The sequence below is a fragment of the Talpa occidentalis genome, unplaced genomic scaffold (assembly GCF_014898055.3).
Source record: "Talpa occidentalis isolate TD23 unplaced genomic scaffold, MPIMG_talOcc4v2.1 talOcc4.9, whole genome shotgun sequence".
In the NCBI taxonomy this organism is placed as follows: Eukaryota; Metazoa; Chordata; class Mammalia; order Eulipotyphla; family Talpidae; genus Talpa; species Talpa occidentalis.
Genome location: NW_023605305.1, coordinates 79,433,003 through 79,447,298, shown reverse-complemented (window position 1 = coordinate 79,447,298; position 14,296 = coordinate 79,433,003).

Here is a 14,296-nt window from a genome sequence, read left to right as displayed (position 1 = left end):
AATAAATATTTAAAAAAAAAAAAAAAAACTTTAAAGTCCTGTCAGTGGAGATGAAACTTTGCTTTGCCACTGAAATTGTCCAATTTATACTCCATTTAAGGTACTATGAAGGAAAAACTTAAAGGAAATGTAAGCACACATTAGCTCTATCCTAGCCTCGGATGCAGCCTTGATTAAAGGAGAGACTGTTAAACCTCTCAAATCTTGCTGATCCGGCACTTGAAACTTGGAGCCCCAACACTGTGACCTCAGTTCAGGCCTCAGGTCTCTGCTCCCACCTCCTCAGCCCATGAGCCACATGGTGGTTCTCATGCTGCTCTGTGCTGCCAACATGGGACTTTGTCACCTTGTGGCCATGAGGGATAATAGCCTCAAGTGAGCTGGTGGTCCCCTGCCCAGCCCAGGCTTCTCCTTGGCAGGTAGAACAGGACTGTGTTTTCAAGATGAGATCTCCTCCTAAACTGTTAGAGGGGAAGGTGTTGAGCTTCATGTCCCTGTCCTTGGAGGCCGCCCACTGCTGACCAGTGCTGACCAGGCCGCCAGTGCTGACCAGCTTGTTTCCTCCAAGCCCAAAGGTGCTGCCATCCACCTCCTCTGCCTGTGGCCACACTTGGCTCCAGACCCTCCTGCACTGGCCCTCAGGCTTCCTGGCCTCCTCATCTGACACATGGACCTCCCACCCCAGCCCTGTCCTGCTCCTCTGCTCTGGGCTGAGCTACCTCAGCAGCAGCCTGCTCCCATTCCCAGGACACTCACCAGGCACAGGCAAATGTCTCTCAGCACAGCAGGAGGGGAGTGGTGGAGAGGCTCTGGCAGAGGCCCTTTTATCCTGGCCTTGGGCTCTGCCCCAGCGTGTGAGACAGGGCCTGGGCATGAGAGGCCTGCCTCACCTCATACCACCATGTGGTTCTGTGACAGGAAATGACTGGCAGCTCCTTCCTGCCTTGCTCCATGGAGCCATGGCAACTGTTCTCAGCCAGGAGTAGGACTGTGGAAAAAGAAGGAGTGGTATTTGGGGGATAATTTAGTTTCTGTCTTCTGCCTCATTCTATTTGGCTACTCTCAACCTAGAATATTCCTCTAACTCCAATTTTTGGTTCATGGCTCTCCATTCTTGGTTTCCTTTTCCAGTTGACATAAATTCATTGACTTTTGAGCCTGTTTGGAGCTAATTCAGAAATGCTTTCTCATTCCTCCTCTTATGTGCACGTCTAAAGACCCTTTCCAGAAGTCTGCAGCTCAAGCTGCCCCCTGCCTGTTGTACAGCCTGCAAGCTAGGACTGGCTTTATGTTTAGATGTTTGGGAAGAAAACTCAAATGAAGAACACTTCAGGACACATTAAAATTATATTAAATTGAAATTTCTTTCTTCATAAAGTTTATTTTGGAACCCAGGCAGATTCGATCCTTTAGTTTCTGTCCATGGCTGTTTTCATACACAGTGGTGGAGCTGAGTAAGTGGACAGAGACCCTATGGCTCTCAAACCTTAAATATTTACTCTTGGGCCCGTATTGAATAAAGTGTCGGCCCCTGATGTAGCCATTGCTTCTAAGAGCTGGAGCCCTGGAGACATACACAATCTTGATTCTGCCCCAGGGAGCTGTGACCTGGTGAAATCTTCACTTGACTCATTTCTTCCTTCTTGCCCTCAAGTATAAAGTTCAGATCATAAAACAAATATCTCCCAGGACTATTGCGCAGTTAGTATGAAGAAAGAGTCTGGTGACAGACCAGTAACATGAAAAGCAATCAAGTACTCAGATACCCATATATTCATAAAAACACGAACAACACCTACCATTGAGTCATAGCCTCCTTCTAAGGAAGGTAAATCTGGATTTGGGATGTTTGTTGTTGTTGTTGTTGTTTTTTCCAATTGCTTACTTTTTTTCTACTTAAGGTTTTGTTGTTCTGCTAAGTGTCTCCATGTGTTTGGCAGTAAGTGGAGAGCCAGGAAAGGTTTGTGTGGACAAGCAGACCAGCCCTGCATCACTCTGTGTAACTGGAGCAACAAAGCTTGGCCCATCTGAAGGGAAAGGAGTCTCCATGCCAACCTTGGGGCCCAGTGTCAGGGAAACCCAACGTGGTGTGGGGGGACAACCTTTAAGGGTTCTTTAAATCCCCTGCAACAACCTGTCCCTAGGTTTGTATTACTGCCATCTTTTCTAGAAAGCTTTTTCAACTCCTCCCCTTTCAGGCAAAGGCAGGCATGCACACCTGATTCAAACTGGTATTCAACACCCTGGTGAGAGTTCCAAAAGCAGACTAATATAATAGAAAGCACATTACGGCCAGCAGCATGTGGAGAAAAATCTTTGATTTCGTGTCAGTGTCAGAAAAATTGGGGAAGAATGTACAATTCTTTAAAGTCTACAACATAATGAATTAATAAAATAAGGAGCAGACCAAATTCAGTTAACATGTAGTTGTAAAATGTAAATGTTTTGCATATACGTGAGTGTGAAAATGACAAAGACTAACTAAATGTGTGTGCTTATATAAACATACACATTCTAAAATGTAAATATAGATTTTATAATGTTTTGTGTGCCTGTGTCTGTGTGGGTTCTTTGTTTACTCTTTCTCTGCCTCCCATCTTCCTAGTTTTTCTCTCTGAGAACTCTTCTGGAAATAACTGCCTCTTGCCTTTTAATGGGTGATTTACATTCCAGCTGATCTGGGACAATTTTGGATTATACCTTCAGCTTCAGCACAAATTATCATAAATCCCTTTATTTCAATCTCAAATGTGCACAGTTGGGTGATAATTTATGTAGTTGCACTAGCATTAAATGAAATGAGTCATGATAAATCTAAACCCCTTGCCCTGGCATTCAGCACCTACCGTGATGCTCTGTTTCTACAGGATTTTCCTCGATGTCTTAAATGAAGAAATTCTTCCCTTAAATTGAGTGTTTACTTGGAGCAGGTGACTCTATGCTTTACCTTTGTTTTGTTTCATGTAACTTATGTCTGATATAAGATCGAACATCTTGTGAGCACAGTCTGAATACGATGTTTTAGTCCCACCAGTATTCAGGGTGGAGATGTGTGGATAGTCATTCCACCAGCATTTCATATCACCTGCACACTGGCAAATAGCTTTGGTATGTGACGTAAGGAAACCACGTAAGAGGTTGACACTAAGACTCACACAGTGACAATTGCCGGCCATCTCATCCTACAGAGAGCTGCCTCTTTATTACTCAAGGATGATGTTTGTTCTCAGGTTGCTCCAAAGGGCTTAGCTATGGAAGGGGAGGTCAGGATACTGATTCCAGGGCTCACATAGGCAGCAGCGCTCAGAAGCCCAGCTCACTGATTCCTGGTATGCTGGGGCTGAGATGCCAATGGTTATCCCCTGCCTCCAGGTAGGGCAGCTCCCAGCCATTGATGAATCTGACTTGGGCGTAGGTGACAAGTCAGCAGCATGGTTGTAATAACATGTGGATTCTTTGCTAAGTCTCATGCATTTTTTAGATTTTAGTTAATTTGACATGATTTCAATAGAAAAAAAATGTTTAGTGAGAAGTGATATGTTTTTTGAAGTCATCTACTCAGCAAGAGCATCCATCTCCTATATCCTATCATATACCCAGGGAATGGAAGGAACTTCTCTGAGATCCATATACTGAGATCCATATACAAGTGACTAAAATTGAAATTCACTGCTACCTGCACCCTACACCTCCTCCCAGAGACAGAACCCTGTACATTAACAACTTTCAGTTTGTTCTCCTCCTTTTAAAAATTGATGTGTTTCTACATCAAAAGTTTAGCTCTATATAGCAAATAGCTCCATAAATACCATAGAAAACAATAATCATTTGGGAGGGTTACAATACATTTGCCAAGAATATAGAGAAATAGCTCTTACACATCAACTTTAATAGTAGAGTGGCTGTAAAACAGAATACAATATAGCAGTAAAAAATGAATTTTGAAACCACACTGATTAACATGAATGCCTTACAAATTCTCTGTGATATGAAGGCAAGTTTATGCAATAGTGCATCAAGCTGAAAATATGTAAACAATACTGCAGAGTTTAAGGAAATGTAATACATTATAATACTACAATGTAATAGTCATATAAAGAAATACATAGGAATACTGAACCTCAAACTCAGAATTTTTATTACCTCTGGAAGGGCCAAAGAAGTTGACATTAAAATGTCAATCTCACCAATGGAAAGATCAAGGAGACAAAAAATAAACAAGGACACTAGAGCTCTAAATAAGGAAGGACCTAGGCCTCATGGCCTTAACAGACATCTATAGGACACTGTACCCAAAAATATCTGAGTACACATTTTTCTCAAGTGCACATGGATTATTCTCCAGGATTGATCCATATTAGAGCACAAGACAAACATGAACAGATACATTAAGATCAAAATCATACCAGCTATCTTCTCCAATCATAAAGGCATCAAACTAGAAATAAACCATGAAAAGAAAGAATGGAACCCTCCTACTTCATGGAGATTGAAACTCACACTACTGGAAGATCACTGGATTAATGAGGCGATCAAAGAAGAATTAAATAAATTACCTTGAGACAAACGACAATGAGGACACAATGGTCCAGAATGTATGGGACACAACAAAAGTAGTAATAAGAGGAAAGTACATAGCAATACAGGCTCACATCAAGAAGCAAAAAGAACTCAAAGAAAAAAAACTAATCTCCCCTCTAAGCTAGAACTAGAAAAAGAACAACAACAATAAGAAGTGGGCCTCCCAGTTGGAACAGGGTTTAAAGACACAGCGCTGTCAGGCCTCGCTGGCCACTGCATCATGAGTTTAATCCCCAGCCAGGGAGGTGCCCCACATGGTGCAACAGACCTCTCCTGTCTCACCTGCTGCTCCCCTCAGCAGTGTGTTTCAGTCTTTCTGCCTGTTCTGCTCCCCACTCTGTCTCTGGTGAATCCTCTCACCTTCCTACACCTTTGCCTGCACCCCAGCTCTTGTATGCATAAATAAATAAATCTTTAAAAAAAATCCAAAACTCAGTAGAAGGAAATAAAAAAAAGCAGAAATAAATGAAATAGAATTTTTTAAAAATCCAAAAGATCAATTAAACCAAAATTTGGTTCTTTAAAAAAATAAACAAAATAGACAAACCTCTAGCCAGGCTCACAAAGAAAAAAATGGAGAAAACACAAGCAAATAGGATCATAAATGAAAAGAGAAATTACAGTAGACATAGCAGAAATCAAAAGAATAATAAGAGATAACTACAAATGTTTATATGCACCACAGGTTTTTGTGCAAATGCTCAGATCTTTAGAACAATCGATTTTTTTTACTGTGATAATAGATTCTCTATTTTTAATATATTTATCAGAGAAGTGCCTGACTAATTCACATGGAGTTTGCTAGGCCTATTGAAGGCAAATACATAAAGATAGCTGCTTACTTGAGACATAACGGAATCCTTATCATTGTACCCACTTTATTTAAAAAATGACAGTAATTTGGCCAAGGCTAATGTCCAAGAATCTATTCAGTGTGGAAAAGATGATGGACTAAAGACTCTGCTTCCCTCTCCGCTGGTCCAAGTTCTTTTGATGCTTAATTACATTTGGATGAGACTGCTAATGAACTTCCAGGACTCATAAGGCTGGCTTCTATGGGACAATATACACAGATAAAGCAATCATCTTCTTTCTGTTTCTAGATAGTGGCATAAATGCTGCAGTCACTGCTATTTAGAAAACAATATTTCAATGAATAGTTAAAGACATACTGATCACTACTTGGACCATGGTCTTGATAAAGATGTTTCATTTGTAGGACTTGCAAAAATTTCTACTACTGTGTGACAATAAAAACTTTGAGGGCCATTTAAAGAATGAGCTTGTAGGTTTATTTGTAATATAGCAGTGTGCATTTATCTAGTATGAGTTATGTGAGGTCACTTTGTAGTTTTCCCTGGAGGGGGAGCAAGGTGAAATTCTTTGGGAGAAGAAATGTGGAAGGAGGATCCTGTGTCCCCTCCAGGCTTCAGTTTTCCTCTCTTCCTGTTTTGTTGCTCGATTTCAAGGCTGTAGGATGTTATCTGGATGTTATCTGATGTTATCTTGGGACCCTGCACATCTCATTTCTCCTTTGGCAGCTCTAAGTAGGCCAAAACCTGTAAATCAGTCCTGTAAACTTGCCAACAGGGGGAGCTAGAGATACAGAGACAGAGATGGGTGCTGGGTGACCCAAGACTGACAGAGGGACAAGAGCCACGCCCTCCTGTGGACTCATTTGCTTATTACATCTCTCAGGTTATGCCAACCTACTTGCTCACCCAACAGTGGCAGTTTGCTCCTCTGCAACAGTGCACTCCAGTGTGCAGTGTCTCTAAGACAGCCATTATTGGGGTGCCCCCTTAGAGATCCCAGATCTTCACCAGCTGGCACCTCTCCCTCAGAAGCCCAGCTGCTTGGGTACATTTTCCAAGGTCAAGGAGCAACACTGGGGAAGGCCCTCTCCTCAGAGGCCCGCGTGTCAGCTTCATGAGACCCCTCCTTCAAGTTTATGAGGTTAATAATTCTAGCACCTCCCGCTTTCTCCCTCCCTCACTTAAAGGAGTGGTAGTTTTAAAGTTACTACCTCCACGAACCCCTATTTCCCTTTTCAGTTCTGCATACCAATATACCAATATCTACATACAATTCTGTTGGCTGAAGTAGTTATAATTTCTGTTCCTGCCCTTGGCCAACTGAGGGACTGGTTTCAGATTTAATAGGACCAGGAGCTGAGTGAATTGTGTCAGACCCTGGAGGCCTTGAAGGCAAGCAATGCTGTTTCAAGGCCCAGAGGACAAGAGGAGGAGAGTTAAGAACAGACCTGTTCATCCTTCCCAGCACATTCGCAAGCAAGGAAAAGCAGTCCAGGACAAGAGGTGAGCAGGTTTTTTGTTTTATTGTCTCACTTCAGATGGGGACCACCAAGGAAATCATCTGGGTAGTGGCATAAGAATTACTATCTGGGATTCCTAAGCAGACTGCAAGACAAGGTCGGGGTCAGAAGAGGAGTTTTTCGGAGAGGACACAGGTTTCTGCATTCCAGGACCAAGTTTGAAGTTTTCACTAAAATGTCTCAGCAACAGAGGCAGACCCAAGGAAGATGACTTTGCTCCTTTCATGCTGAGAAGTCTCTTCTTGCCTCAGGGTCCACATCAGCAGCAGCCTCCAGAGGACTGGCTGCTCCCACCCCCACAGCAGCTGGAGCTAGAGCCCCCTCCACAGCAGCTGGAGCCCCCTCCACAGCAGCTGGAGCCCCCTCCACAGCAGCTGGAGCCCCCTGAGGGCTGGCTGCACTTGTCAGAGCTCTGGTGTCTGTGGCGACGCAACCTGCGGGGCTTGTGGCTCAGGCAGCAACCCCCACCCCCAGAACTGCAGCAGCCCCCACCCCCAGAGCTGCAGCAGCCCCCACCCCCAGAGCTACAGCAGGAAGACACTGGAGGGCACTTAGGGGGACACTTCGGGGGGCATTTGGGGGGGCACTTAGGGGTCTGGCACTTGGGAGGGCACTTGGGGGTGCACTTGGGAGGGGGCTGGCATTGCTGTGGCTCTGCTGGCAGGACATGTTGGCGGGCGGACGTTCAGGAGCTGAGGAGAGACAAACAGGTGAGACTCAGCACACGCCCTTCAGCTACATTTCTAGCCCCTTTATTTTGAGGAAGTTTTGAGATTTGACACCAGAAATTCATCTCTGATTTTTTATCATTCTGCACACTCTGAGCTTTTACTATTCTCAGCTTTCTTCAGGTCTCATTTTCAACTCATTTGGAGGTTGTCAAGCTATGTCTTATCCAATTGATGTAAAGAAAGTTGAATGGTCATTTCCATTTCCAAAGTGCTAGAGAAAGGCCAAGAAGCAAATCAGTTCCAGGCAACGTTCCTCCTACCACATCACCAAGAATCTTGGAAATGTCCAATTCAGGGGCCATTTTAGAGCTGAAAATCTCTTTAAGGAAAAAATCAAACAAATTCTCTCTTGGAGGAAGTATTTCTGACATGTTTTGCTTTTGTAGAATATGAAATAAATTGTAACTGCAAAAGAACTTATGATCAATTTGCCCCAACAACTCAATCATGTGAAACCAAAATGGTGAAGTCTTGGCCCAGTGCTGTCCGCTGACATAGCTCAGAGCCCTTCCAGTTCCCCCGAGTCCCACCAATGCTCTGTGTCCTTTGCAGTCCTCAACTTCCCAGGTTACCCCCCCCACACAGCCATAGGGTTCCCCGCCAGTTTGTCCCCATCCCATGTGGATCTCTTGGAGAATCCAAGCAGATCAGATGTATATCTGAGTTTCTCTTCCATCAAGGACCAACATCCTCAGCAGCACCTTGTTTCTACAACTGGTCGTAGTTCCAAAATTATGTTCCCACTATACAACCTACTGAGGGTAATCCATCAGTCAGCGTTTATTCCCTAAAACCAGAGAAATATGCCCAGCAACTGAACAGTTTGATTTCTCTGAACCTGCAGCATACAGCCACAGAAATCTCCCCACTTATTTCTAGTATCCTCCACCATTCTTCCTTCCTTCAGGTTTCCTGGGCCCTTGTCCTGCCCTTACCAACTACAACCCCTAACCTCAGCTGCCCCTGCTCTGAACTGAGCTCCCTCAGCAGCAGCCCCGCTTCCCGTTCCCAGGACACTCACCAGGCTCAGGCTCGGGTCCTTCAGCTCGGCAGGAGGGGAGTGGTGGAGAGGCTCTGGCCAGGGGCCCTTTTATCCTGGCCCTGGGCTTCGCCCCAGCATGTGAGACAGGGCCTGGGCATGAGAGGCCTGCCTCACCTCCTGCCACCCACGTGGTGCTGTGACAGGATGACTGGCAGCTCCTCTCTGCTCCCTCCACAGGGCCCAGGACAGCAGTCTGTCTAGGAAAGTGTCTGCTAAAAAATAAGGACTGTGGTGGATGGAAGTGATTATCACCATTCTAGAGTCCTCTGTTGCTTTGTTTTCTATGGAACATGGCTCACAGTCTTTAACTCATGCTTACGGACCTTTGTCACTCAACTTCTTTCCTTCTACCCAAGATATTATTTTTCAGCTGGACCTTTGGATCTAGGTGACTTGGTGTAAAAATCTCCACGTTTATGTTCTGGGGTGTGTTGTGTGTGTGTGTGTGTGGTGTGTGTGTGTAGAGCACAGTTTGTTGAGAAAAGAAGCTTTGAAGATCTGAGCAAACTATTCGACTTCTTTGAACCTCAGCACTCTGCTCTTCTAACGTGTTAACGATAAAAAGTATCTTCTCTGCAAACTCTACACATTAATTAAAATGGTGAAGGGGAAATAGCCAAGATAATATGTGGCATATGGTGACATTTAGGAAAGGGATGGGGTGGTGGGGTGATAAATGGATGGATGGATAGATAGATAGACAGACAGACAGACAGATATAGATAGAAGGATCAAAGATGAGACATAAAGAGAAATAGATGCAGACATGTATCTTTAATGGACATTGGGGAGCTTTTAAAATCACCGGTGTATCTTATCTTTGCTTCTTTTCCTCCTACGTAACTCAATGAGTTTGGCCTTATGAGAGGTAGGTCTAAGGTGACTATAGGAAGAGAGGACTGAAGATGGGCACACTGGCCTAAGTTATAGCCGGAGAGGAATTTCCCAGGTTGAATCTGAAGGGATGCAGTAAAATGGAAATGGGAAGAGTGAAGACAAGAGACCAGCCTAAGGGGGTCCTTCAACTGTGAGCTGAAGGTGGTGTAGCTGGTATAACGAGGGACAGACGGATGTATTCAATACTCAATTAAAAATTGTTCGCATTGTTGTAATATAAATTTCCTGTTTTCCATGCTCAGAAATAACCAAATGGAGATTCTAAAAGTGAAAATCACAATTTCTGAGAAAATATGTTCAAAATATACTGTCAATAAGATCATTAGGGTTTAGCAGATGTAAACTATAGGACAATGAATTGGTGAACTTGAATTTGAATAAATTACCTAAACTGACGTTAACAGAAGGGAAAAATATTGAAAAAAATGAAGAGATGCAGCAATCAAAAGATATGTCATTTGTAGTCACATAGATGGAGCTGGAAGGGATGATGCTAAGCAAAATAAGGCAGACGGAGACAGATAAATACCAGATGGTGTCATTTACACGTGGAATATAGAGAAGCGAAACAAAGAGCCAGCCAAACTTTAAAATCAACCTAAAATCAACCCTTGAGGGCCTCCCCGGTGGCGCAGCGGGTGAGCGCTGGGTTGCGAAGCTGCCCGCAGCCTCTGCAGCGCCGGTTCGATCCCCGGCTGCTCCCCGGCTCGATCCCCGGCTGCTCCCCGGGCACCGGAGGAGGGTCCCACATGGCGCGCAGTCCTCTCCTGCCGCCCGCTGCTCCCCTCAGCAGTGTACTTCGGTCCTTCTGCCTGCTCTGCTCCCTGCTCTGGCTCTGGTGAATTCTCTCACCCTCCCACGCTTCTGACTGTACCCAGTGCATGTATAAACAAAACAAACAAACAAATAAATAAAAATCATAAATAAATAAAAAATACATGCCTCTAAAAAAAAAAGTCATAAAATCAACCCTTGACAATTGATCATAGATCTGCAGCAGCCACAGGGGGAGGGGGAAGGGTAAGTGGCGGGGTGGGGGCCAGGGAGAGCACAATGCACTATGGTGGAGAAACTGTAGGTGTCTTGGTGGTGGGAGTTCTAGGGTGACTACAGCTAAAGGAGGAAATCTTACACCACCAAACACTAGCAAGGATGTAAAACATTGGCCCTTCAATAACAATTAATGAAAAAAAGAAAGAGACTGAAAATCTGTTGAATAATATCAGTCTAAAATAACATGGATTTAGAAACCCGGAAAGAGAGACTAAATGAAATGGAATGAAATGTATTTTCAAAATAATTTTAAAAATCTCCAAATTTGATAAAAAGCATCAACCATAGGACCAGAAAAAGAAAGAAATCTCCAGCAGGAGACAAAGAAAGCCAATAAGTGATAACATGTTCAGGGGGCGGATACAAATTAGTCCTGGAAAATAAATGGGAGGAATTCTGAGGAAGGTTGCTGGGAAAGATCATTCAAAGGGTACTGACGGGGTATGGAGTTTAAAAGGGGTGAGGCACGGATACAGTGGAGTGGAGGGAAGGACATTCAGTGGAGAAGCAGCTCTGCGAGAATAGGCAGGGCCAGAAAGTTCAGGGGGCCTTCCTGAGCAGTGAGTGGTGGAACGTTGTGGAACACAGGACATGTGTAAGAAGTCGGGGAGGGTGAAGCAGAAGTCAAGGCTGAGAAGACCGTTGCCAGGACCAGCCTCTTGGGCTTTATTGAATGTGCACCACATCCACTGAAGGGCTTAGTTTAACTTATTGTTGTTGCGTGTAGGTATGTTGCTTTAGCGGGTAAGGGTAAATCCCACTGGCTCCAGACACTGATGTGGAAGTGGACTATGGGGAGACCTTGAGGGAGAGGGCAACAGCGCAGAGAATGAAATAAGAGAATACCCTTGCCAACAGCTCCCACATGGCACTGCAGCTTCCACATCCTTTTCACAATTCCCAAATCCAATGAACTCTGGAAACTGGGTTTCCTGTCTGATGGTGGACGCCACCAGGTGGGTGCAGAAACCGCACCTGGACTGAGGTGGCGCCACCTTGTGGTGCTATTCATATTCACATGTCTGTGTTGCAGGAATATTCCTGGCTGCCCCCAGGGGTAGGACGCAGAAGCCCTGGGGTCCGGGTAGTCTGGGCCACATCCCAGAACCACCCATATTGGGTGGGCTGCTTGGTCTGAATTCCGTAGACACCTGAAGTATACCTGCAGCGTTACTAACACATTCTATTCACTCTATAGCCTCTTATATTTCTGGGTTGCATTTGGCACCAAGGGGCCACAGCCAAAAGGATTATGGTCTGTATATTTCTATCCTTGAGTCTTTAGAGAAATACAGAAATCTGACATTTTTCAGGAATATCAACTCATCTCTTATAATCACTACTTTCCTAAGAGAGCCTAGCTGTAAGCCTCAGATGCTCCCCATTTTTAGCTGACGTTTTAAGATTTGCCCAACTCATACTCACACCATCAACTTTAACTCATAATGTATTCCTATACAGTGTGTTTTCTTTATTTGTTTTCTATTATTCCATGGTTACTCAGTGGGGGGGGGGGACCCAAGAGAGCAGAAATGTGCACGTGGTTTATTAAAAGTCCTGCCATTTTCTTCTTTTATCTATAAACCCCATTAACCAGCCATTCATACAAATTTCTTCTTTTTGTGTTCAAATGTTCTGTGATGATTCTTCAAGACAATGAAAATCCTTGCATATAATTTTTCAGATCGCCACTGGCATGCTTTAGTAGACCAAGAGCAGGGCAGTTAGAAAGTACCCTGAGCTATGGGACAAGTTTGCCAAACAATTTTAACAATGACAGTCACAGAAACCTACTTACAATGAGCCAAGATCAATCACCCTTCCACTAAGTTTCTGCAGGGGGGATAAAGCTTCTAAAGCTTAAAGCTGAAATTCCTTACTCTGGTTCCCTGTGTCCTGCCTTCCATCATAGACCCATTTCATTGTTAATGAATAGGGCTGTGGGGACAGAGACAAGATGAGGATGGGGTTCTCTGTTAAATCGGAGTCTCTGAGGACAAAGCCCCAGCTTCTTTCCTTTAACTGATGAAGAGAGACTATGGAGGGTTTTGCCCACCCCTAGGGGGGAGCCTTAGATAATCTGTTTGACTTGATTAGCCATCACAACTCTGGTGGTGGTTGTGTTTGATACTGTCACTTAGAAGGCAGAGGTGAGGGTGGCTGCTAAATACCGTACAATGCACAAGAAAGCACCTGCACCCCCATAAAGACCTATCCAACCCAAACCCAAAATGTGGTGACACTGGGGATGACAAACCTTCCTGGGCTACAGGAGGACTAAGAATACTCACTGAAAATAGCTCCCGGATTTCTGACTGAGCCAAACAACCTCTGAAGAATGCTGATGATATGCTGTGGAAATAACTAATGAAATGATTTCCTCAACCAGCCATTTTATCCAAGCTAGGTCAAGTCAGAAGACCTCTCAGTGACTAAGGGCGCAATCCCAAGTCAAGCCATCAAGCTATTTCTGGTTGAATGAGAGCCTCCTCTCGCTGCCACCTGCACTCACTCTGGCAACCGGATGGATCATGTCAGTGGGAACGTGACTGATGGCATCGGCTCACCGGTAACTACTGACCTCATTGTCCTTTGAGCCAACATTCACCCTGGAGTCCAAGCTTCTTGCCCCCAAATCTTTTACTCCTTCCAGGAATAGTGTTTTGTCTGAGCCATTTTCCATTGCCAGTCACCCCCTGTCTCCTCTTTGCCATCCCAAGTCCCTTCACTCCTTCAATTCTGCCTCCTCCAAGCTGCCACCAACTTGCCCCAGGCGGCCACATCCATTCCTATTTGTGCTTCTCTTGCACCCATCTGGCTGCTGCTTGGCCTGGCCTGACCTGCCTCCTCTGTGGCCCACACTTCATCCAATGGCCAGCTCCCCAGGGCCAGTCACATCTCTTCCCTCTACTTCTCCTTTACTCTTAGGGGCAAACAATTCATGGCTAAAAGCAAATATATTTGTAGTGTTTAATTATGTAAAAAGTGCTTTTAAATAACAGCTCTTTCAATCCCCAGTGTGATCCAAACAAGCATGTGCAAGTGTGTGTTTTGTTTTAGCCACATTTCATAGGTGGAAGAGCTGAGAGCATCAGGGAAATCACCTAATCCAAGTCCTCCCAGAGTGAGTGGTGGAGCTGGGCTCAAACTCACTCCTCCTGAGCCCCTCTTATGCCCTCTTTCTCTTGCTGCCTATTGGTTCATGCTTCCTCACCCCCTTGCACCCCTTTTTCTCACACATCAAGTTCAGTCCCCTCCCCTTTTTATGTTGTTTGAGATTCCTGCCCAAGTCATCCCCAATACTTTATTTGTTCTTATTTCCAAAGTAGCACATTTATTCTCATATATATATATATATATATTAAATATGCCTATTATTTATTATCTGTTTTCTCTGCTAGAATATCAACTCCTGGAGAAAGGGGGGTATTTGTCTCTTTTGTTTGTTGGTATTCCCCCAGCTTTCAGAATAGTGCCTAGCACACACTAAAGCTCATATGTGAAAAATTAGTTGTTGAATGCATGGATGAATAGTGCATTCCATTTGCAAACAGTTCTGATGATTACAATCTTTTTGTTTATTTCTATTTTAGAATGTTCTGTTGGGCTTAGACTCTTGAATTTTACTTTTTCTGAAAGTCTATCAAATAATGGAAG